The sequence below is a fragment of the Phyllobates terribilis genome, unplaced genomic scaffold, assembly GCF_046119375.1.
Source record: "Phyllobates terribilis strain yellow unplaced genomic scaffold, ASM4611937v1 Scaffold_100__1_contigs__length_5926523, whole genome shotgun sequence".
NCBI classification, from domain to species: Eukaryota; Metazoa; Chordata; class Amphibia; order Anura; family Dendrobatidae; genus Phyllobates; species Phyllobates terribilis.
The window spans coordinates 3337246-3362691 of record NW_027362860.1 but is presented as its reverse complement, the minus strand read 5'-3'; positions in this window follow the sequence as shown (position 1 = coordinate 3362691).

Here is a 25446-nt window from a genome sequence, read left to right as displayed (position 1 = left end):
TGGTACAGATGATTACAATTAGCACTGAATAAAAAGGCCAGTATCTCTGGAACTTTATAATCAGCATCTGTTTCTGACTTTTTCATTAGAATCTCCTGTTCAGAAGAGAAGAAAATGTTTTCTGAATCTGAGAAAACAAGACAAAACTGAGAAAGTAGAAGAGGGGGAACGTAGGCGAGGTAAGTGTGACAATAAGCTCCATGTTGTATGATGTCAGTGAGAAGGATTCATGTGGAGCAGATGTTATCTGTCAGTGGTGGGATTGTCACATGTATGATGGCTGACACTGATCCCGTACCTCTGTATGGAGAAGATTCCTCTCCCGTCCTCCCACAGTGACACCACAGTAGTATCCTGTAATATGGACTTCCATTACTTACATTAGTTTTACATCTTTTCTCATAGGTTCTCTCTTCCGCCGGATGATATCATCCTGCCGGCGTGGATTGTCCAGGGCTGCTCGCGCTGTCAGAGAGAGCTGTATTTTTGCCTGCTGTCAACAGGGCACCATAGACATCCCAAGGACAGAAAACCCCGACATCTAGCTCCCTGAAGAACGTGCAGCACATCCTCCATCAATGCTGTACCTGTATGGAAAGACTTGTACATTTATCAGTGGCCTTCTGACCTGCAAGAAACATCTGCAAAAGCTGAAGACCCCTTTAATAACATCTCTTCATTCTTTCCTGCAATTCTTATTTTAAATAAATATAAATAGATACAAATTTAAAATTGATAAATCCCTTAAGCCATTTTGTATGTTAATGACCGAGCCTAATTTTTTAAAGCGTCACGTTATGAGGTAATAACTGTGGAATGCTTCAACTTATCCCATTGATTCTAAGAATGCTTTATTTGTGACATGTTTTACTTAATATTAGTGGTACATTTTGGTCTATATTATTTGGGTTTATTTATGAAAATAATGAAAAATTTTGCAAAAAAATTTAAAATGTCACTATTTTAAAACTTTGAATTTTTATGGCCATAAACCAGATAGTTATGCCACACAAAATAGTTAATAAATAACATTTCCCTCATGTCTACTTTACATCATCACAATTTTTGAAACTTAGTTATTTTTGAGCCTTGTCACATGACTTAGGATTGACGAGGGGCAGTACCCTGAAACAGTATCTGCAAATTGAGATTTTTGTTTTGGCTTTTATATTAAGTCATGTGAAAAGGCTGGTTAGAGAGTCGATATTGACTTTTAGGATTGCTACTTCCTATAGGTAGCACTAGAGTTCTAGTCCTCTTCCTTACTGAAGAGATAATTTGCTTATTTCTCAGAGGAGCATTGTGGCCTAAAAGTCTTCTCACCTTGGCATGTCAGGCTTGACATGTCACTCTCCGAAAGAGAAACGTTACTCCTTGGATTCTGATAAAAATGAAAACGTAACTTTTTACTTTTTCCAACAAAAATGTTACTTTAGCCCCAAATTTTGCATTTTCACAGGGGTAACAGGAGAAAGTGGACCATATAATTTGTTGTGCGATTTCTCCTGAGTGCACTGATACCCCATTTGTGGTAGAAACCTATTGTTTGTGTCCACGGCAAGGCTCAGAAGGGAAGGAGCACCATTCCACTTTTGAAACTCAAAATTGACTGGAATCAATAGCAGACATCATGTCACAATTGGAGAGCCACTGATGTGCCTAAACAGTGGAAACCTCTCACAAAGGACCTCATTTTCAAGAAATTTATCCAGATATGTGGTGAGCACCTTGAACTATTAGGTGCTTCACAGAATTTTATAACGCTGAGCCAAGAAAATAAAAAGTCATATTTTTCCCACAAAAATTTTGTTTTAGCCCAAGATATTGCATTTTCACAGGGATAAAAAGAGAAAATTCCCCATACAGTTTGTTGTTCAATTTCTCCTGAGTATGCTGATACCCCATATGTGGTGGAAAACTACTGTTTGGGTGCACAGCAGGGCTTGTAAGGGAAGGAAGGAGCACCATTCGACTAGGAACACAAAATTGGTTGGAATCGGATAACAGACTTCATAACTAGTGTTGAGCGATACCTTCCGATATCAGGAAATATCGGATCGGATTGGATCGGGCCGATACCCAAAAAGTATCGGATATCGCCGATTCCTATACCGGAAACCAATGCAAGTCAATGGGACACAAATATCGGAATGAAAATAAACCCTTTCTTTCCTTGTAGGTTAATTCTACATGAAGGAAAACAACTAACAATAATGTAGAAAGTATTGGGGGAGGTGGTTGCCCAAATCGATGGGAACAGTGCTCACAGTGAAACATGAAAAGCCGGCAATTCAGCAGCGGCATACACCGGTACCCGACAATTTAGAACAGAAAGAATAGAGCTTCACACATAGATTAGATAGATAGAAACATGTCAGTCACATATATATGAAGTACAGTGACAGTGTTGCTTACTGTACTTGTCATTTAGTGTAAAGGATTTATTAAAAAAAATATTAGTGTTTTCATGCACTGTCTCTTTAAAAAAGCCGACCGGCAATTCAGCATCTGTACCCGACAATTTAGAATAGAAAGAATAGAGAATCACACATAGATTAGATAGATAGAAACATGTCAGTCACATATATATGAAGTACAGTGACAGTGTTGCTTACTGTACTTGTCATTTAGTGTATTGGATTTATTAAAAAAAATATTAGTGTTTTCATGCACCGTCTCTTTAAAAAAGCCGGCCGGCAATTCAGCATCTGTACCCGACAATTTAGAATAGAAAGAATAGAGAATCACACATAGATTAGATAGATAGAAACATGTCAGTCACATATATATGAAGTACAGTGACAGTGTTGCATACTGTACTTGTCATTTAGTGTAAAGGATTTATTTAAAAAAATATTAGTGTTTTCATGCACCGTCTCTTTAAAAAAGCCGGCCGGCAATTCAGCATCTGTACCCGACAATTTAGAATAGAAAGAATAGAGAATCACACATAGATTAGATAGATAGAAACATGTCAGTCACATATATATGAAGTACAGTGACAGTGTTGCATACTGTACTTGTCATTTAGTGTAAAGGATTTATTTAAAAAAATATTAGTGTTTTCATGCACCGTCTCTTTAAAAAAGCCAGCCGGCAATTCAGCATCTGTACCCGACAATTTAGAATAGAAAGAATAGAGAATCACACATAGATTAGATAGATAGAAACATGTCAGTCACATATATAATAAGTTCAGTGATAGTGTTGATTACTGTACTTGTCATTTAGTGTTAAAATAAAGGATTTATTTAAAAAAAAATTGGCGTGGGGTTCCCCCTAATTTTAGTCTCTAGCGGAGGTTAAGCAGAAGGCTGGGGCAGATGTTTGAAGCCTGGGAAGGGGGTAATACCCACGGAGCTTCCCAGGCTACTAATATCAGCCCCCAGCTGAATACCTAGCCTTTACTAGCTATTAAAATGGGGGACCCCCAAAAAATGATGTGGGGTCCCCCCTATTTTAATAGCTAGCAAAGGCTAGGCAGACAGCTGGGGGCTGATATTAATAGCCCAGGAAGGGTGCCATGAATATTGGCCCCCTCCCAGGCTAGAAACACCAGCCGTCAGCCGCCCCAGAAATGGCGCATCCACAGGATGCGCCAATTCTGGCACTTAGCCTCGCTCTTCCACGCTGCCCTGGTGCGGTGGCAGGGGGTAATAGTGGTGGGGTTCCTGTCAGCGCCAGCTGCCATGAAGCCCAGGTTAGTAATGATGGGCGTCTATAATACACCCCCATTACTAACCTACAAAGTGTTAAAAAGAAAAAACACACACTACACCCAGAAAAAAATAATTTATTTGAAATAAAACACACCATTTTATTTAATTCTTAGTTTACTAAAAAAAAATAGTTACCTGTCCACGTTCCTGCGCTGATCTCCCATGCACAGCTGTCACATCTGGAGATGGTGACAGCTGTGCAAGGCTGCTGTAAGCTCACACTGCCGGGAACACGTCCGCTCCCGGCAGCGGGAGCCACTGACTTAGGTCACCGGAGTGCATTCAGTCAGCGCAGCTCCGGAGACCTCCTTTACGGCACTGCTGTACCGTGGGAATTTCTCACGATACAGCGGGGCCGTAAAGCAGCTAACCGGAGCAGCGCTGCCTGAACTCCGGCGAACCCGCTTATGCAATGACGGAGCTGCTTTACGGCCCCGTCATTCTAGCGGCGGCAGCGGTTCAGAGCGGTCACATTCTATGTTCCTGCTCTAAACTGGAGATCTTCGTAGGACACTTGTGGACTACTACGGAGGGGTAAGGATAAGGTTGTGGTTTATTATTTTATATTTTATTACAGGAGATCGATGGCTTTGGGGAATTAGGTGACTAGGTGAGTATAGGTGTAGTTTTTTATTTTTTACTTTATTTTAGGTGGCGATCGGCGGGGACAGGTAATGTATAAACTAATTTATTGTAGGTAACCACTGGCCACCAATGACATGTATTTAAAATTTATTGGGGACACAGTAGGGCAATTTAAATAGCAGGATCAGGGTGATGGGAACTACTGCTCCCATCGAGCTGATCCTGCTGACACGAGTGGACGGGGGACAGACATAGGCCGATGGGAGTAGTAGTGTCACATCGGCCTATGTCTGCCTGCACGCACACACCCGCAGACATCGCACAGACACCGCACACTTGCACACACTCGCACACACTCGCAGACATCGCACAGACACCGCGCACACCCGCACACACCCGCAGACATCGCACAGACACCACACACTCGCACACACTCGCAGACATCGCACAGACACCGCGCACACCCGCACACACCCGCAGACATCGCACAGACACCGCGCACACACACGCACACACTCGCACACACTCGCACACACTCGCAGACATCGCACAGACACCGCGCACACCCGCACACACTCACACACTCGCAGACATCGCACAGACACCGCACACACCCGCAGACATCGCACAGACACCGCGCACACACTAATCATGACAGGCTGATGGTCTGGGAGGTGAGGCTGACCTGTGTGGCCGTGGGAAAGTTCATGTGAGTTCATGCAATGTAGTCAAGCATGAACTCACATGAACCCTCTGAGGGCACCGCGGCTACTTCAAATGAACAGCTGATCGGCATCACCTGATACCTCAGCTGTTCATTTGAAATAACCGGCGGGAAAGCGCAGCACAGAATGGGAAAGCCGGCGGTGAAGTCTTTTCACTGCCGGCTTCCCCGCCCGGGTCCTCCGCTCCCCGCTCCTTGGTGCTGTGCTCCCCGCCCGGTCCTAACTTACGATCGGGATGGGAGGTGGCGAGGGGAGCGGAGGATTGGGGTGGGAGGCTGCGGGGAAGCAGTATGGGGCTGTGTGATTGTTTAAAAGCCGGCGGCTTTTTACCGCCTGCCGGCTTTTAAACAATCAGGAGAATTCTCCCACGCTGGGATGGCATTCTGATGACAGGCTGGATCGCAGCTGAGCGCTGCCATCCAGCTTGTCATCCTTCAGAGACACTGCAGAGCGCAGGCATTATGGGAACTTCCGATTCCGGTATTCGATATTGTAAAAGTATCGGAATTAAGTATCGGAATTCCGATACCGCGAATATCGGCCGATACCCGATATTTCAGTATCGGAATGCTCAACACTAATCATAACGCGTTTGAAGACCCCTGATGTACCTAAACAGTGGAAAGCCCCACAAGTGACTCCATTTTGGAAACTACACCTAGCAAAGATTTTATCCAGGGGTATAGTGAGCATTTTGAACACACAGATACTACGCAAAATTTGTTAACATTAGATCGTCATATAGTAATATATAAATTTTTTCACAAAAACTTTTTTTAGCCCCAATATGTTCACTTTTGCAAGCGGTAAAAATTTACTACTCTGTTTGTTGCCTTCTTTCTTCTGAGCGTGGCGATGCCTCACATGTAATGTTGAGCGAGCATGCTCGACACTGCTCGGTACTCGCCCGAGCATCACGCTACTCGGAATGTTCGGCGAGCACCGAGCATTTCCGGGTTACTCGGACGGGAGCTCGGGTCTCCGCCCTGCATGTTGGCGCTCTTTACAGAGCCAATGAACATGCAGGGATTGCCAGCCAGTCACTGTAATGCTGCAGCCATGTTGTTTATGGACATTACAGTGATTGGCTGACCGCAGCATTTAAAACCGGGCGCCGCCATCTTGGACACAGTCGCTCTGGATCAGACAGTGTAGGGACAGCGCTGCTGATTTAGGGAGAGATATATATTGCAAAATAGTTAGTGTAGGGTCTGAAAAGGCTGCCAGAACAAACAAACAGTCCTTCTCAGGACTAATATCAATCCCAGATATCAAGCAGGCAGGCAGGCTGTATAGGAGACGCAGTAGTTATACCAGCAAATTCTGCATTACAGTCCTGTGTGCTCCTGTTGCTGAAATTGCTGGACTTAGCTCCAGGTCTCGGAGGCCAGGAAAAATCCTTTTTTTTCATCTAAATCCTCTTTTTTTTTCCTCCTTCACACTATACAAATACCCATCTTATTAACCTTTTGGTGCCCCCCCCCCCAAAATAAAGTGTGTCTCTGATTTTTCAGACACAAATATATCTGTTGAAAATAGTCTGGTGTAGGCTAGAGAAATAGAAGTGCGGTTTTGCAGTTCCACGGTTCAAACCTCTGTATTATCCAGTTTTGGGCCATTTGTATCTAAAAAAAACAGTTTCAGTGTGTCGCTCACTGTTCAGCCGTAAATACATATATTTAAAAAAGTCTGGTATACACCAGTAAATTATAACTGTGGCTTTGCTGTTCCACGGTAAAAAATCTCTATTATCCTGCTTTTGCCATTTTTTACCGTAAAAAAAAACTAATAGTGTCTCCCTGATTTTTTAGACACAAGTATATCTGTTAAAAATAGTCTGGTGTAGGCCCAAGAAATAGAAGTGTGGTTTTGCAGTTCCACGGGTCAAATCTTTGTATTATCCTGCTTTTGCTATTTTTTGCCGTAAAGAAAAACAGTAGTAGTGTCTCCTGATTGTTCAGACACAAATATATCTGTTGACAATAGTCTGGTATACACCAGTAAATTCTAACTGTGGTTTTGCTGTTCCACCGTAAAAAATCTCTATTATCCTGCTTTTGGCATTTTTTGCCGTAAAAAAAAAATATTAGTGTCTCCTGATTGTTCAGACACAAATATATCTGTTGAAAATAGTCTGGTATACACCAGTAAATTATAACTGTGGTTTTGCTCTTCCACGGTAAAAAATCTCTATTATCCTGCTTTTGACATTTTTTGCCGCAAAAAAAAAAATATTAGTGTCTCCTGATTGTTCAGAAACAAATATAGCTGTTGAAAATAGTCTGGCATACAACGGTAAATTATAACTGTGGTTTTGCTGTTCCACGGTAAAAAATCTCTATTATCCTGCTTTTGGCATTTTTTGCCGTAAAAAAAAAATATTAGTGTGTCTTGATTGTTCAGACACAAATATATCTGTTGAAAATAGTCTGGTATACACCAGTAAATTATAACTGTGGTTTTGCTCTTCCACGGTAAAAAATCTCTATTATCCAGCTTTTGGCATTTTTTACCGTAATAAAAAAACTAATAGTGTCTCCCTGATTTTTCAGACACAAATATATCTGTTGAAAATAGTCTGGTGTAGGCCCGAGAAATAGAAGTTTGGTTTTGCAGTTCCATGGTTCAAACCTCTGTATTATCCACTTTTGGGCCATTTGTATCTAAAAAAAATCCACGTTTGACTGTGTCGCTCACTGTTCAGCCGCAAATATGTTTATTTAAAAAAGTCTGGTATACACCAGTAAATTATAACTGTGGTTTTGCTTTTCCACGGTAAAAAATCTCTATTATCTTGCTTTTGGCATTTTTTGCCGTAAAAAAAAACTAATAGTGTCTCCCTAATTTTTCAGACACAAATATATCTGTTGAAAATAGTCTGGTATACACCAGTAAATTATAACTGTGGTTTTGCTGTTCCACGGTAAAAAATCTCTATTATCCTGCTTTTGGCATTTTTTGCCGTAAAAAAAAACTAATAGTGTAACCCTGATTTTTCAGACACAAATATATCTGTTGAAAATAGTCTGGTGTAGGCCCGAGAAACAGAAGTGTGGTTTTGCAGTTCCACGGGTCAAATCTCTGTATTATCCTGCTTTTGCAATTTTTTGCCGTAAAGAAAAACAGTAGTAGTGTCTCCTGATTGTTCAGACACAAATATATCTGTTGAAAATAGTCTGGTATACACCAGGAAATTATAACTGTGGTTTTGCTGTTCCACGGTAACAAATCCTGCTTTTTTCCATTTTTTGCTGTAAAGAAATACAGTAGTGTCTCCTGATTGTTCAGACACAAATATATCTGTTGAAAATAGTCTGGTGTAGGCTCAAGAAATACAAGTGTGGTTTTGCAGTTCCACGGGTCAAATCTCTGTATTATCCTGCTTTTTTTGCATTTTTTTCTGTAAAGTAAAACAGTAATGTCTCCTGATTGTTCAGACACAAATATATCTGTTGAAAATAGTCTGGTGTAGGCCCGAGAAACACAAGTGTGGTTTTGCAGTTCCACGGGTCAAATCTCTGTATTATCCTGCTTTTTTGCATTTTTTGCCATAAAGAAAAACAGTAGTGTCTCCTGATTGTTCAGACACAAATATATCTGTTGAAAATAGTCTGGTGTAGGCCCAAGAAATACAAGTGTGGTTTTGCAGTTCCACGGGTCAAATCTCTGTATTATCCATTTTCGGGCCATTTTTACTTAAAAAAAAAACAGTTTGAGTGTGTCGCTCACTGTTCAGCCGCAAATATATCTATTTCAAATTTTCTGGTATACCCCAGTAAACAATAACTGTGGTTTTGCCATTCCACGGTAAAAAATCTCTATAATTCAGCTTTTGGTATTTTTTCTGTAAAGAAAAACAGTGCTAGTTTCTCCCTGATTGTTTAAAAGAGTCGGGTGTAGGCCAGAGAAATAGAACTGTGGTTTTCCTCTTCCACGGTTCTAATCTACTTTTTATTACCCTTTTTCCATTGATAGTGTGAGTGTAAGCTATTTTACTTCCTTTACAAAGGGCAAGGCGCGTGGCAAGGGACGTGGAGCTGGATGTTCTTGTGATGGTGCGTGCAGAGGACGGGGCCGTGGCCAAGGTGAAAATGTGCCACAACCAACAGCCACATCTTCTCGCTCCCACTTCTTGACCGAATTACTAGGGAAGCACAGAACAACACCAGTATTGTGAACTGATCAGTGTGAACAGGTTATTAATTGGATAGCAGATAATACTTCCAGTTACCTGGGCACCACCACCTCCGGTCTGTCTTCCACACGGTCAACTCTTAGTAGCCGTGAATCTCGACCGCATACTCCTCCTCACCCTGATGCTCCTTCCTCCCACCATGCCGAGTGTCGTCAGACAGCAACTGATCCCACACTTTGACATTCTGAAGAGCTGTTAACTGGTCTATTTCCAGATTTGTACCCCTCGCCTGCTCCGCTTGAAGTGGTGGAAGAGGAGATCCCATGTAGCGATGCCCAAATATTTGAACAGCCACGGCCACAGGAAGTCGACGCTGGCAATTTGTCACAAGAGATGGACGATTACGAGACACAATTGCCAGGAAGTGAGGAGGAGGATCGTGGTGTGCAAGTGGAAGAGGAGGAGGTGGTGGATGATCTAGTAACTGACCCAACGTGGCAGGAGGACATGCAGAGCGAGGCCAGCAGCACACAGGGTGAGGGAGGCAGAGTACCCCAAGAGGCAGGAAGAAGCAGTGTGGTGGCCGCACACAGAAGGCGGGCAAAAGTTCCCCGTAACACCAACACGAGGGACGTTGCCAGTACAATCTGTAGGTCTTACAGAGTCTGGAATTTTTTTAAAGACTCTACTGATAACCCCAAAAGGGCCATTTGTACCACCTGCCATGCCAGCATCAGCAGGGGTGACAAAACTACCAGCCTGACCACAACCAGCATGATCAGGCACATGGCAGCAAAGCACTTGAATTTGTGGGGCGAACCACAGGGTCCACGACCAGTGTCAGCGGGTGTCCGCTGTTGTGCGTGCAATAGACCCCCTTGTTGTGTGTGCAAGGCAATCCCCTTTCCATACTGCATGCAAAGATGCCCCCTCCTCTCAGTCTTCACTTGTTATGGCAGTTTCTCAAGAAACAGCATCAACGTCCATGTCCACGTCCCACCGCAGTGTTCATTTGTCCATATCCCAGACCTTTGAACGAAAGTGGAAATTCGCAGCTAACGCCCCACAAGCCACAGTCCTAAATTCGCACTTTTCACGACTGCTTGCATTGGAAATGCTGCCTTTTAGGCTGGTGGAGACGGAATCCTTCCGCAACCTTATGGCGGTGGCAGTCCCTCGGTACTCGGTCCCCAGCCGACACTATTTTGCCTGGTGTGCCATCCCCGCACTACACAAGCACGTGTCCCAAACCATCTGCCGTGCCCTCAACAACCTAGTTACTGGGAAAGTCCACCTGACAACCGACATGTGGAAAAGTGCTTGTGGCCAGGGACGTTACTTCTCCCTGATGGCCCACTGGGTAAACATAGTGGAAGCCAGGACCCAGTCGGACCTTGGGACGGAACACATCCTTCCTACACTGAGGATTGCGGGCCATAGGTCAGTCAGAGTTGCCCCCACAGTGTACAGCTCCTGCGCATCATCCTCCTCCTTCTCATGTTCAGCCTCCATCTCAGATATCACCACATCAGTTACAAGCTGGAAGCACTGCATTACTGCCTCCGCCAAGCGGCAACAGGCTGTGCTGAAACTCGTAAGCTTAGGTGAGAAACCTCACACTGGTTGCTAGTTGTGGACAGCTGTGAAAGAGCAGGCAGATCTGTGGCTGAGACCGCTGAACCTACATCCAGGCTTGGTCGTGTGTGACAATGGCCGTAACCTGGTGGCGGCTCTGAGGCGAGGCGAGATCACACACGTACCATGCCTGGCTCATGTGCTTAACCTCGTGGTTCAGCGGTCTCTTAAATCGTACCCCGAGTTGCCAGATCTGCTCGTCAAAGTACGCTGCCTGTCAGCTCATTTTCGCAAGTCGGCTACAGCTTCCGCTGCCCTTGCTGTGTTGCAGCAGCGTTTGCAGCTTCCGTCACACCGACTGGTGTGTGATGTCCCCGCTTGTTGGAACTCTACCCTCCACATGTTGCAAAGGATTTGTGAGCAGAAGAGAGCAGTTGTGGAGTACCAGCTGCAACAAGGCCGTCGATATTCAGGTCAGACTCTACACATATGACCTCAGAAGTGAACCTGGATGTCTGACATATGTACCATCTTGACAAACTTTGAGGAGTCCACCAAGATGGTGAGTGGCGATGATGCCATCATTAGCATCAGCATTCCACTTGTCTGTTGTTTGCAATGCTCTCTGCAGAGAATTAAAGAGGAGGTATTGCAGCCAGATTATGATGAGATGGATCAAGAAGCCGTAGCGGTCGATTACACACAGCCCTGCCTCATCTCATCCCAACATGCATTGGGGGACAATGAGGGAGAGGAGGAGGAGGAACAACAGGAGCTTGTATCATGCGCTGTAGACGGTAGTACCTGTACAACTGTCATACCGTCGGTTCAGCGTGGGTGGCCTGAGGACAGGGGGGAGGAAGAGGAGGAGGGGGAGTGCATGGTCAGTCGTCATCTTGGTGAGGACATGGAAGTCTTGCCCGTTACCAGTCTGGCACGCATGGCTGACTTTATGTTACGCTGCCTTAACTGTGACCCTCGCGTTGTCAAAATGTTGGGTGACAGTCATTACTGGTTGATGACACTTTTAGACCCCCGCTACAAGGAGAACTTTCACTCTCTTATTCCTGAGGTGGAGAGGTCTACAAAAATGGGGCAGTACCAGAAGGCCCTTGCTGCAGAACTGTTAAAAAAATTCCCATCTGAACACGCTAGCGGCAGAGGTCACAGTTTGTTGACCAACCAAGGCGTACAAGCGAGAGAGAGGCAACTCCAATCCAGCAGAGGCAGGGGAACACTGTCAACATTCTGGGACAGTTTTCTCAGACCCTCCCTTCGCACAGACCCTGAGGCGCGGGGTACTCTCACAAGGAGTGGAAAGTTTCAAAAGATGGTGAGGGAGTACCTTGCCGACCATACCAGCGTCCTCCGTGATTCCACTGTGCCTTTTAATTATTGGGTATCCAAGCTGGACACTTGGAATGAACTCGCTCTGTACGCCTTGGAGGTCCTGGCATGCCCTGCCGCTAGCGTGTTATCGGAGCGTGTTTTTAGTGCCGCTGGGGGAATTATAACTGATAAGTGCACTCGCCTGTCAACTGACAATGCTGACAAGCTGACCCTTATCAAAATGAACAAGGGCTGGATTGGGCCAGACTTCTCATCACCACCAAATGACAGCAGAGTAACATAAAGTCAAATCCACTGTGTTATTTCGGGAGGTGTATTCACATGCACCGCTTCACACCCACACATGGGTATACGCTTCCTCATTTCGGCTGTTTTATGTTCTTCTCCTTATCCTCAGCCGCCACCACCACTATACCACCAGGGTGACCGTGGTCCGTGTTGCCATTATTGAAAGCTCCTCCGTCCTTATTTTTGTCAGCTTTAGCTTGAAAGGCATAAGCAAAGACTGTGGGAGACCCACTCCCCAGTAATGGGAATAATATTTTTAAGATGCTGTACTGTATAGCTCTTGTAAGGGGCATTAAAAGCGTCTGGTTAAGCTACTGCGACCTCCACCACTTTTCCGAGGGGCATTCAAACCGTTTTGTTAAGCTACTGCGACCTCCACCACTTTTCCAAAGGGCATTAAAAGCGTCTTGTTAAACCACTCTGAACTCCACAGCTCTTCTAAGGGGCATTGAAATTTTGTTTTTAATTAACTCTAACCTCCACGACTCTTTGAACTGGAATTGCATTTCATCCTAATTTTTGGCAGCTTTTGCTTGGAAGGCATAAGCAAAGACTATGGGAGACACACTCCCCAATAATGGGAATAATGTTTTTAAGATGCTGTACTGTATTTGACTCACCCCCTGGACCATGGGGCACTCGGAACCGGGCAACAGGGCAATAATGGGAGTAGTAATGGCAACCCGGTCCGTGGCTCCGGGTGGTCAGACCAAACGTTGTGGCAGTCTATTTGTAGGGTTTTAAATGTCCGACTACGCCACCCGTGGATTGCGGTCAGGGTTAACCGCCGCTGCAGTGCAGATCGCTGGGGCAGATGTAGGTGTGCAGCACTAAATAGTATAACTCCCCACGGGAGGAGTGTGGCCCCAGGGCAGTATGTAAATGGATGGTGGAGGGGATGATTCCGATCGCAATAGCCAGGAAACGGAGGCCTCTTAAACAGTTCAGGGTCTTTATTAGAACAGGTGAGACGACCTAAAAACAGTCCCGGCTAGGAGGGGGCCTGGATGTCTGAGAACAAGTGGGAAGCTGGCCCTGGTCAGGGTGAGGGTGAAGGCCTACCGCATTCTCTGCGCTCTTTCTGGCTATTTCCCTCCTTGTAGTGTAACAGCACACGTTCCTGAGCTCACCGTGTCTTCTCGCCCGTATGGCTTGCAACTTGGGTCCCTTTCTACTCTTGGCCTGGTGCAGCTTTGCTGGTCCCTTCTGCTGTGGCAGAACCTCTGGGCTTCTTGGGAGAATGGACATACAGTCCCCTGCGGGCTGGTTATTTGCTGTAGGACTTGGAATCCTAACAGCCTCAGACACCAATTCCGGTAGATCAGTTTCTCTCTCAGCCAGGACAGGCCCCCCTCGCCTTCCGTCCCTGGCTCGTGGCTCCTCTGCTGCCACACGACCTCCTCAGCTACAGCTGAACTGACTCTCCCTTCTCTGGGACACCTCTCACTACAGAGACAGGTCGTCCAGAACTCTCTAACCCTGCCCCCAGTTCCAGCTTTTATAGGGGCAGCCTGCTCTCCCTACTGGCCTGGGACAGGAGGTGCTGCATGCTAATTGTCCCTGACTAGAGAACCTCCCCCTTGCTCTCAGATACAGCTTTATTATATTTGTGGCATCCAGGCCTGGGGTGACACATTCCCCCCTAGTAAAGTTTAGTACTCCGGGACTAACAGGAAACACAAATACAGGTTATAAACAACAACATAACATATGTACAAGTGCATTTTGTCCTTAAGGCCACGGCGCTTCCGCGACCGGGTGTCCATTTCATCCAACAAGGCAAAGTCTTTGAGCGATGTGGGGACCTGTCCAAAGCAACCCCAAACGTTGGCCCTGGGCGTGGCTGCAAGGCGAAACTACCTACTTTGGACCACACGGGGCCACGCCAGACAGGTTTTTCTTCCGTGGCCATCTTCGCAAGAGGCACCAAGTGCAACTATCTACATGGTAGTTCCGGTTATTCACCGTCCATAACCTGTCAGTCCAAGAGCTAGAAAAGCTAGAAAAACATAATTAATAACCAGGGTACAACATAACACATTAAATATATACATTATCCATTTAGATCTTCCAGCGAGCTGGCATTTGCCCCCTAGTGCTCCGGGTTGACCTCCGTAACCCACTGTCTGGTGGTGGTCTAACCTGGCTTTCCCCACTAGTATTAAGGGTACAGCTACTAGCTGGGTTCACAGGCAGGGCAAGCAGCTGTCTGCGGGTCCTCTGGCTTACCGCAGGCATGGCAGGCTCACTGTCATCAGAGGGTTGACTCTCCTGGGCTGCTGGTACAGGCTCTTCTGCCTCTGGAGCTGCTTGTTCTTCCTCGCTTTCCTGCTCTGGTGTAGGTGGTTGCTGAGCCGGTTGCAGGAAATGCAGGACGGGTACCACTATGGCATCGTTTATCCGAGTCCAGGTCCGGGGGAACTCTCCGAGAACGGTGCTGATCATTTCTTCCTTGTCCTCTGCGGGTTCAAGGTCACTTTGATCCTCTTCTGCACTCCGTAGTTGCTCGGGGCACCTTTTTAGGTGGTCTCTGGAGACGGTACTAGTGGTTTCTCCTCTATCCTTAGTGACCACGCACACCTTTGGGTTGTCGTGGCCAGACTGCAGTACTGTGTATGGTTCCCTCTCCCACTGGTCATCCAGCTTGTGTAGCCTTCTCTTTCGCTTCAGGACCTGCTCACCAGGTTCCAGGGGACCAGCAGGGGCGTGTTGGTTGAAGAGCCTCTCTTGCTTTTCTCTCGCTTGGGCCAGGCTCTTCTCCACACTCTCCTGTACCTTCTTGTACTGCAGTCGCCTTTCCGTATCCCAGTCCGCATCTGGGAAGGTGTCCTCGGGTGTTAGGACTCCCATCTCCAGGTCTATGGGCAGCTTACCTGGTCTGGCTCACATCAGGTAAGCTGGGGTGCAGTTTGTAGCATTCACCGGGATATGGTTGTACAAGTCAATCAGGTCTGGCAGCTCCTCTGGCGCAGGCTGCGTTCTTCCAGGGGCAACGTCTTGAGGAGATCAATGACGATATTGTTCATTTTCTCACACAGCCCGTTGGTTTGTGGGTGGTAAGGCGTTGTCCGAATCTTCTTACAGCCATAGAGGTTGCAGAACTCTTGGAAGATTTCAGCCTCGAACGCTGGACCTTGGTCTGTCAGGACCTGTTCCGGATACCCGTGTGGGCGGCAGAAGTTTTGCTGGAAGGCTCTGGCCCTCGTTTGAGCTGTCAAGTCTTTTACCGGAGCCACCACTAGAAATCGGGAATAGTGGTCCACGATTGTCAGGGCATAAACGTATCCTGACCGGCTTGGAACCAATTTGACGTGGTCCAGAGCTACCAGCTCAAGAGGCTGCTTGGTGACGATGGGCCTCAAGGGTGTCTTCTGGCTGGTGCGGTCCTTCCTCCTTAGATTACAAGGGCCACAGTCTCTGCACCACTTCTCTACAGCCCCTCTCATGCCGATTCAGAAGAACCGTCCTCTTAGCAGGAACTCCAGTTTCTTCCAGCCGAAGTGCCCCGCTCTGTCATGGTAAGCCTCCAGGACCATAGCAGCATCTCGCCTTGGGACCATGACTTGCCAGCTCAGCTCGTGCGTCCGGTGGTTGACGAGTCTTCTGCACAGCTTACCTTCATAGAGGAACAGCCTGCTCTTCTCTTTCCATAGCTGCTTGGCTTCCTCTGGAGCATCCGGATCTAGACGGGCGTCTTCTTGGGTCAGCAGGTCTTTCACCATGCGGACTGCAGGGTCACTATCTTGGGTCTCGGCCCAGCTGTGGTGAGGTAGGGGATTGATTGATCATGATGGTTGTTAAGTCTTCCTCCTTCACGCGGTGGGAGTATTGAGTGGCCCCATACCGGTGGAATGCAGGGAGCTCTACTTCCTCCAGCTCGTCCGGATCTTCTCCCTCATCGGGCAAGTGGGGCATTCTCGATAGGGCATCTGCATTAGCATTGGCTCAGCCTGCCCTGTACTTCACGGTGAAGTCATAATTGGAGAGACGGGCCATCCACCGCTGCTCTAGGGCACCAAGTCTCGCATTGTCCAGATACGTTAATGGATTGTTGTCCGTGTACACAGTGAACTTCGGAGAGACCAGGTAATGCTTGAAACGTTCCGTTACGGCCCACACCACTGCCAAGAATTCTAGCTTCAAGGAGCTGTAATTCTCCAGGTTTCTCTCGGTGGGCCTCAGCTTCCGGCTGGCGTACGCGATCACCCTTTCTCTGCCCTGTTGGTTTTGTGATAGTACGGCTCCCAGCCCCACATTACTGGCGTCTGTGTGGAGGATAAAAGGCTGGCCATAATCGGGGTAGGCCAGGATCTCATCAACTGTGAGGGCCATCTTCAACTGGCGGAAGGACTCCTCTTCCGGCTTGTCCCACTTGAAGGGTGGCTTTTGGACTTAGACTGTCCTATCAGGAGGACCTGCATAGGGGCTGCCATCTTAGCGAACCCGGGGATGAACTTTCGGTAGTAGCCTACCAACCCGAGGAATTGCCTCACTTCTTTGATGTTAGAGGGGCTTGGCCAGCTCTTGATGGCTGTCACTTTGTCGGGGTCGGGGGCTACTCCCTCTGCACTCACCACGTGTCCCAGGCACTGGACCTTCGGTTTCAACAGGTGACACTTTGAGGGTTTCACCTTCAGGCCATAGCCTGCCAGGGCTTCGAACAACTCGGCCAGGTGCTTTAGATGGTCCTCGTAAGTCTTCGAATAGACGATCACGTCGTCCAGGTAAAGGAGGACCGTCTCGAAGTTTCGGTGCCCTAGACAACATTCCATCAGCCTCTGGAAGGTCCCTGGTGCGTTGCAGAGCCCGAAGGGCATACAGTTGAACTCGCTCAGTCCCATCGGGGTGGTGAAGGCGGTCTTCTCCTTGTCAGCCTCTGCCACAGGAACCTGCCAGTACCCGCTAGTAAGGTCCAAAGTAGAGAAGAAGTTAGCTGATTTTAGGGCTGCTAAAGACTCCTCTACCCTAGGTAGCGGATACACGTCTTTATGGGTTATACGACTGACCTTTCTATAGTCCACGCACATTCTCATGGTACCGTCTTTCTTTTTTACCAGAACCAAGGGGGCTGCCCAGGGGCTACAGCTATCTCTAATGACCCCAGCTTCTTTCATTTCTCTCAGCATGCCCTTTGTGTTCTGATAATGTGCAGGGGGTACAGGTCTGTGTCTCTCTTTTATTGATGGGTGGCTCCCCGTGGGGATGTGGTGTTCTCTCCCTCTTACTCTACCGAAGTCTAGCGGGTGCTTACTAAAGATTCTCTCGTACTCCTGTACCACCCGGTAGACTCCTTGTTTTTGGTGCAGGGGAGTGGAGTCAGCACCCACATGGAGTTCCTGGCACCAGTCCTCCTTGTGTTTCTGTGAGCCATTACTCTCCACCGGGGAAGATGGAGGCAAGGGTTCCACGACCCTGATAGCATTGTGTTGGACGGCAAACAATTTAGCTAGTGTAGCGTACCGGGGCAAGTATACTTCCCTTTCCCCGATGTTTAAGATCCAGACGGGCACCCTTCCATGGTGGACATCAACCACCCCCCTGGCTGTAAAAATGGTGGGCCTGCTGTCTGAGTACACGGGTTCTACCATGGCTTGGTAGTCTCTCCCTCTTAACCCGATTGCAGTCCGACACCAGATCATCATTTCCCTTTTGGGAGGCATGGCAATGGGGAATGGGTCGCTCATCCTCACGCTACCGATCTCACCACCAGACAGTTCTACCTGTTGCCGTCTCATCAGGGCTCTTATCTCTTTCTGGAGGACCCTCTGTTGGCTGGAGCTCGCATTCATCGCCACCTGCTGCAAAATCATAATTACTTCTGAAAGACAGTTTTCAATCACGTTAGTACCCACAGTTATTTTAGGGTGACTCTCACGGCGATCAATGTCCACAATGATCACTCCCTGTGCCGGCAGTTCAACGTTACCAATCTTGATGGTCATCTCTCTGAACCCCACTTGCGGCACAGGTTGGCCATTACTGGCGATGATGCCTAAGTCATCGTCTGGAAAACGGGTTATATCCGCGTCATTCCAGTACCGCTTGAAAAGTACGTAGGGGATAGTAGTCCAGCAGTGCACTCATGGGGATACCGTCCAGCACTACGGGTAAGACCGGGCGTCCCCCCACGTACTTATCACGCCAATTAGACGGGCCTGATGACCTTATGCCTGGGGGTTGGCCCTCTGCCCCAGGTCGGGCCCATTTAAAGTACAGTACCTTGCTAGGTGTCCCGGCTGACTGCAACGGCGGCAAATCGGCTGTCCATCCTCAGTGTATCGGTCGGCGGGCCTCCCTCTGAACGACGGGATCCTCCTCTGTCGACGCCACGGGACATCCTCCGGACTGGAAGTCAGCTTGATGGGTCCTGAAAGGTCCACCTGTAACGACTGTATGGTCCTGGTCAATGCAGCAACACTTCTGGTTAGTTCCTGGACCTGATGGTGCAGGTCTGCAGGCGGGGATGGGCTTGAGACCTGCGCATCAGCCCCCACAAGGTCTGCAGGGTAGGGCGCCGCCCCCTGTTGGTAAGTAATGACAGGGCGCTGGGAAGCTACAGTGCCACTTGGTGGGGGTTCTCGGAGCACCCGGATGGCCCTATCCTTGAACTGCGCAAAAGTCAAATCGGGGTTCTGTAGGGCCATGAGGCGCAGCTGGGTCCTGTGGGCGCTGGACAGCAGACCTTCTATGAACTGGTCAGTTAAGAGCTTATCGGTGTCCTGCACGCTACCAGGGTCAGCTTGTTTGATAGATCTCAGGGCTTTTTGCAGGTTCAAGGCATAGTCTCTGATACTATCCTGGGCTCGCTGCTTACAGCCATAGAACCGCATTTTAATTTCTGCTGAGGTACGGGTATCAAAGGTACTCCGCAGCCGGGTCAGAATGTCCTTTATTGTCCTTTTCTCCTCATCTGACCATGATTTCACCTCCCGCTGTGCTGCACCGGTGAGCTGCCCCGTCAGAATGCTCACTTTCTGTTCCTCTGTCAGGGGATAAACTTTAAATAGACTGTGCAGTCTTTCTTTAAAATCAGTCAATGTATGGGATTCCCCTGAGTATTGGGGCAGCCAGGCTGCTCCGGGGATGTAGGGCATAGAGAACGGCATCACCGCTGCAGCAGCCACACTGCTGGTCGAGGGTCCCTCCGCGTCCGTCATCTTCTTCCCCCTTAGTTAACCGTGGCCTACCTTCCATTGATCCTCTTCCGTAGGACGCTGCTCCACTGGTGCTGCTCCATGCGAGGACCTTGCGTCGCGTCCTGGTGACGTCAGCGTCGCTCTCTCTCCCTTCCAGGACCTTGCGCAGCGTCGGTGCGTAGGGCGGGCTCCAGGTCTCGCGCGGTTGGACGTCCACGCCCCTCTTCTTCCCGCGCGGCGTCCTGCAGATGGCGTCCGATGGTGGGAAAATGGCTGAAGATGGCGGGAAGACGGCTGAGGATGGCAAGAAAGCAGCTGAGGATGGCAGGAAACTGCTGAAGATGGCGGGAGACGGCTGAAAATGGCGGGAAACGGCTCTGGGTGACGGGAAACCTCCCTCTCAAGGTACGCAGACAGTCTTTTCAGGCACGCAGTACCCGTTTGTGGCGGGTTGGTAACAATCCTGCCGACTACGCCAAAGCTGACTCGCCCTCTGGGTCGTGGGGCACTCGGAATCGGGCAACAGGGCAATAATGGGAGTAGTAATGGCAACCCGGTCCGTGGCTCATGGTGGTCAGACCAAACGTTGTGGCAGTCTATTTGTAGGGTTTTAAATGTCCGACTACGCCACCCGTGGATTGTGGTCAGGGTTAACCGCCGCTGCAGTGCAGACCGCTGGGGCAGATGTAGGTGTGCAGCACTAAATAGTATAACTCCCCATGGGAGGAGTGTGGCCCCAGGGCAGTATGTAAATGGATGGTGGAGGGGATGATTCCGATCGTAATAGCCAAGAAACGGAGGCCTCTTAAACAGTTCAGTTCAGGGTCATTATTAGAACAGGTGAGACGACCCAAAAACAGTCCCGGCTAGCAGGGGGCCTGGATGTCTGAGAACAAGTGGGAAGCTGGCCCTGGTCAGGGCGAGGGTGAAGGCCTACCGTATTCTCTGCACTCTTTCTGGCTATTTCCCTCCTTGTAGTGTAACAGCTCACGTTCCTGAGCTCACTGTGTCTTCTCGCCCGTATGGCTTGCAACTTGGGTCCCTTTCTACTCTTGGCCTGGTGCAGCTTTGCTGGTCCCTTCTGCTGTGGCGGAACCTCCGGGCTTCTTGGACATACAGTCCCCTGCGGGCTGGTTATTTGCTGTAGGACTTGGAATCCTAACAGCCTCAGACACCAAGTCCGGTAGATCAGTTTCTCTCTCAGCCAGGACAGGCTCCCCTCGCCTTCCGTCCCTGGCTCGTGGCTCCTCTGCTGCCACACGACCTCCTCAGCTATAGCTGAACTGACTCTCCCTTCTCTGGGACACCTCTCACTCCAGAGACACTCTCTAACCCTGCCCCCAGTTCCAGCTTTTATAGGGGCAGCCTGCTCCCCCTACTGCCCTGGGACAGGAGGTGCTGCATGATAATTGTCCCTGACTAGAGAACCTCCCCCTTGCTCTCAGACACAGCTTTATTATATTTGTGGCATCCAGGCCTGGGGTGACACATATGGCTCTTGTAAGGGGCATTAAAACCTTCTTGTTAAGCAACTGCAATCTCCAACACTTTTCCGATGGGCATTAAAACCGTCTTGTTAAGCTACTGTGACCTCCATGTCTCATCCAAGGGGCATTCAAACCGTCTTGTTAAGCCACTCTGAACTCCACAGCTCTTCCAAGGGGCATTGAAATGTTGTTTTCAATTACCTCTAACCTCCACGACTCTTCCAACGGGCATTGCATTTCCTCCTAATTTTAGTCAGCTTTTGCTTTTCAATGCAAAGGTGAAAACTAAGGGAGACCCACTCCCCAAGAGTGGGTAGAAGGTTTGTAGTACGCTGTAATCCACATCTATTTCAAGGGGCATTGCAGTTCCTCATAATTTTTGGAAAGCCTTCCATTCACTGCTTAGGCCAACAGTGTACAGGAGACCCAGTTGCTATAAATGGAAAAAACGGTTTAGTTAAGGCCCTCTGACCTCCATGTCATTTCTAAGGGGCATTGGAGTGCCTCAAAATTTTTAGTAGGCATTGCACTCACTGTATGCCCTATAACTGTGTAGCCGAACCACTCCTTTTGTTACAGAACCATATCCTACAAGACATATGTGGTTGACTGGCCTGATATTGATGTGAATGGTCCCTGTTCCTCCTCCTCTTTCTCCTTTGCCACTACCTCATCCATCATTTATCACCTGAAGCTTTGTTTTAACGGGAGTCATAGAACTGGGATAGTAGCAGGAAAACATCCAGCAATCCTCGGAGGAGGTAGGATATGCGCCAAAACGCTGACCACCTCAGGCCTAGCCGCTACTACATACATGCGCTTGCATTCCAAGAAAACAAAGCAGATGCTAACTTCTATCATCATCATCATGCTCCTCACATTGGCACTCTCAACTCCCCTGATGGAGAAGCCAGGGCCTACCGGAGGAGTCTGGTTCTCTGGTGGACTGCCCTAAAGAAGGCCGGGCTAAGAAAAGTGTGTGGGGGGAAGTTGACAGGAGAAATAGGGGCGGCTGGGGACCAATTATGGACACCCGGCTGCCCCCAGGCGGCTGGGACCGTGTGTGGACACCCGGCCGCGGGGCGGCTTGGAACCGAGTATGGACACCCGGCCGCCCCCTGGCGGCTGGGGACCGAGTGTGGACACCCGGCTGCCGGGTGGCTGGGGACTGAGTATGGATTCCAGGCCGCCAACGCAGCCATGACATGGTGGTCAGATTCCACCTCCACATGCCTAAAAGGCCCAATTTCAAGTGCAAGCAAGCAAGCAGTATGGTATTGCAGCCTGGGGGTGGGTGGGTGGCAGGCTGCACACTTGCGCTTGCATTCCAAGAAAACAAAGCAGATGCTAACTTCTATCATCATCATCATCATGGTCCTCACCTTGGCACTCTCAACTCCCCTGATGGAGAAGCCAGGGCCCACCAGAGGAGTCTGGTTCTCTGGTGGGCTCGTCCAATGCTGCCCTAAAGCAGACCGGGCTAAGAAAAGTGTGTGGGGGGAAGCTGACAGGAGAAATAGGGAGCGGCTGGGGATCGTTTATGGACACCCAGCTGCCCCCAGGCGGCTGGGGACCGTGTGTGGACACCCGGCCGCGGGGCGGCTGGGGACCGAGTATGGACACCCGCCCGCCGGGCGGCTGGGGACTGAGTATGGATTCAAGGCCGCCAACGCAGCCATGACGTGGTGGCCAGATTCCACCTCCACATGCTTAAAAGGCCCAATTTCAAGTGCAAGCAGGTAAGCAGTATGGTATTGCAGCCTGTAGGTGGGTGGGTGGCAGGCTGCTCACTTACGCTTGCATTCCAAGAAAACAAAGCAGATGATAACTTCTATCATTATCATCATCATGGTCCTCACCTTGGCACTCTCAACTCCCCTGATGGAGAAGCCAGGGCCCACCGGAGGAGTCTGGTTCTCTGGTGGGCTCGTCCAATGCTGCCCTAAAGCAGGCCGGGATAAGAAAAGTGTGTGTGGGGAAGTTGACAGGAGAAATAGGGGCGGCTGGGGACCATTTATGGACACCCAGCTGCCCCCAGGCGGCTGGGGACCGTGTGTGGACACCCGGCCGCCCCCTAGCGGCTGGGGACCCAGTGTGGGCACCCGGTCGCCGGGCGGCTGGGGACTGAGTATAGATACCAGGCCGCCAACACAGCCATGACGTGGTGGCCAGATTCCACCTCCACATGCCTAAAAGGCCCAATTTCAAGTGCAAGCAAGCCGTATGGTATTGCAGCCTGGGGATGGGTGGGTGGTTGGCTGCATATTTGCGCTTGCATTGCAAGGAATGGGGGAGGTACAATTAAACACTGCCCTGGGACAAGAACTTGCAAGGGGATAGTTGCAAGTCTGCATCTTCTGATGCGGCAAGGATCACTTCTGATGGGCACACTTTTAGGCAGTGACCTGGGTGTCAGAGATGCTTCCAGGGGTCTTCCCCATGCTGTTCCCATGTCTTTTCAGCACTGTAAGCATGTGTCACACAGCACATGGCCAGATAAGGTTGTAAAATGTTAAAATGACATTTCCCGTTGAATTCATTTGTCACGGTTGAAAGCAATACAAAAGTGCAAAACCGTATAAAAAATGCTATTTGTGAACATAGCCCAAGGTGTGGAGGAGTATTTTTTTGGGGGGTTATTTATTTTACCTTATACACAAGTCTTTACCCTGGAAAGGAAATTCCTTAACATATTTCACAGGAAAGCAGTTTCAGTTTCGTTTTTGAACGTTTTATTGTGAGCCCTTAAAAGTGGCTGAATACCTCTGACCACGTTGTTGACAGCAGTAACCTGGGAGTCAGAAATGCTTCCTGGGGCGATCCCCATGCTGTCCCCATGTCATTTGAGCACTGTCACTATTGCTTTGGGCACTTGTTAGGCTTTTAAAAGACTGCGGGGGTGCCGCCGCAAAAATGCTCGGGTCTCCTATAGACTAACATTGGGCTCGTTGCTCGGGTCGAGCACCCGAGTATCACAGCGAGCTCGGCCCGAGCTTCGAGCACCTGAGCATTTTAGTGCTCGCTCAACACTACTCACATGTCATTAGAAACCTCTGTTTGGACAAACGGCAGGGCATGGAATAGAAGGAGCATTATTTGAATTTTGAAGCACAATTTGGCTGAAATAGAGTTCTTGACATGCCAAAACAAAGGAAACTCCACAACTAACCCATTTTCTAAACTGCACCCCCTAAAGAATTAATTTATTGGTTTAATGAGTCTTTTGAGCCCACATTTTATTAAAGGATTTAATTCAAAATTAGTGTGAAAAAATAAACTTTAATTTTTTATCACACAAGTGTCATTTTTAGGACAAATTTTTCATACATAGTAGAGAGAGGTAAGGAAATAGACCCCAAAATTTATAGCGCAATTCCTCCTGTGCTCAAATATAACCCCATTAGTATAGTTTGACTGAACAGTCAGGCCCAAAAGGGATGGGCACCCTGAGGCTTTTTAGGTCATAAATGCATATATATATCTATGGGGTACAATGTCCCCAGCATCACATTTGCCAGTAAATATGACTATGCTGTGCTGACAAAGCCACATACCACTGTTATTTCATAGGAGCTGAAAAAAATTGCATTGAAATGAAAGGCAACATGTTTCAAACTGGAGGAGTGTAACAATGTTGCAAAGGTGAGCAAGTTCACATGATAAAAGAACATCCAGGGCTGCTGCCACTCTTTCTTTTTATTCATTCTCCTTTTTAAAAGGGACTTGTTGTACAACCTCTCTGTAGCCCAATTAATCTCTATATGAGGGACTAATGTGCCATGTAACGCTGGCGCACTATAACAGGTCCCTGCCCGGCAAGGTAGGAACCGCCATGTGCGCAGAACAACCCATTCTTTTACAGAGTATATAAAGAGGCAGTATGCTATGGTACATGTGGATAGTTTTAGCAGGTATAACAGGCTTTGTAATACCCAAATAAAATAATAAGAAAGCCCATTCTTTATATACCAGGAACAGCTCGTGTGCTAGGTGTCCTCCGTGAAAAACAGCCATATCTATGTCACCAAATAGTACAAAGATTCAGAATGCTTTAGATGGCACGGTATAATCATAAACTGGCGGAAAAAAGGATGCCATTTCAGAAATTAGAAATTGCTGGTCAAATTTTAACCCTTATAACTTCCTACCAAAAAAAAAAAAATTGTTTCCAAAATTGTGCTGATGTAAAGTAGACATGTGGGAAATGTTATTTATTAACTATTTTGTGTGACATATCTCTCTGATTCAGGGGCATTAAAATTAAAAGTTTGAAAATCGCTAAATATTCAAAATTAGCATTAAATTTCTGTTTTTTTTACAAACACAAGTCATAATGAAGAAATGTTACCGCTTTCACAAAGTACAATATGTCACGAAAAAATATTCTCAGAATCAGTGGGATCTGTTGAAGCGTTCCAGAGTAATTACCTCATAAATGGACAGTGG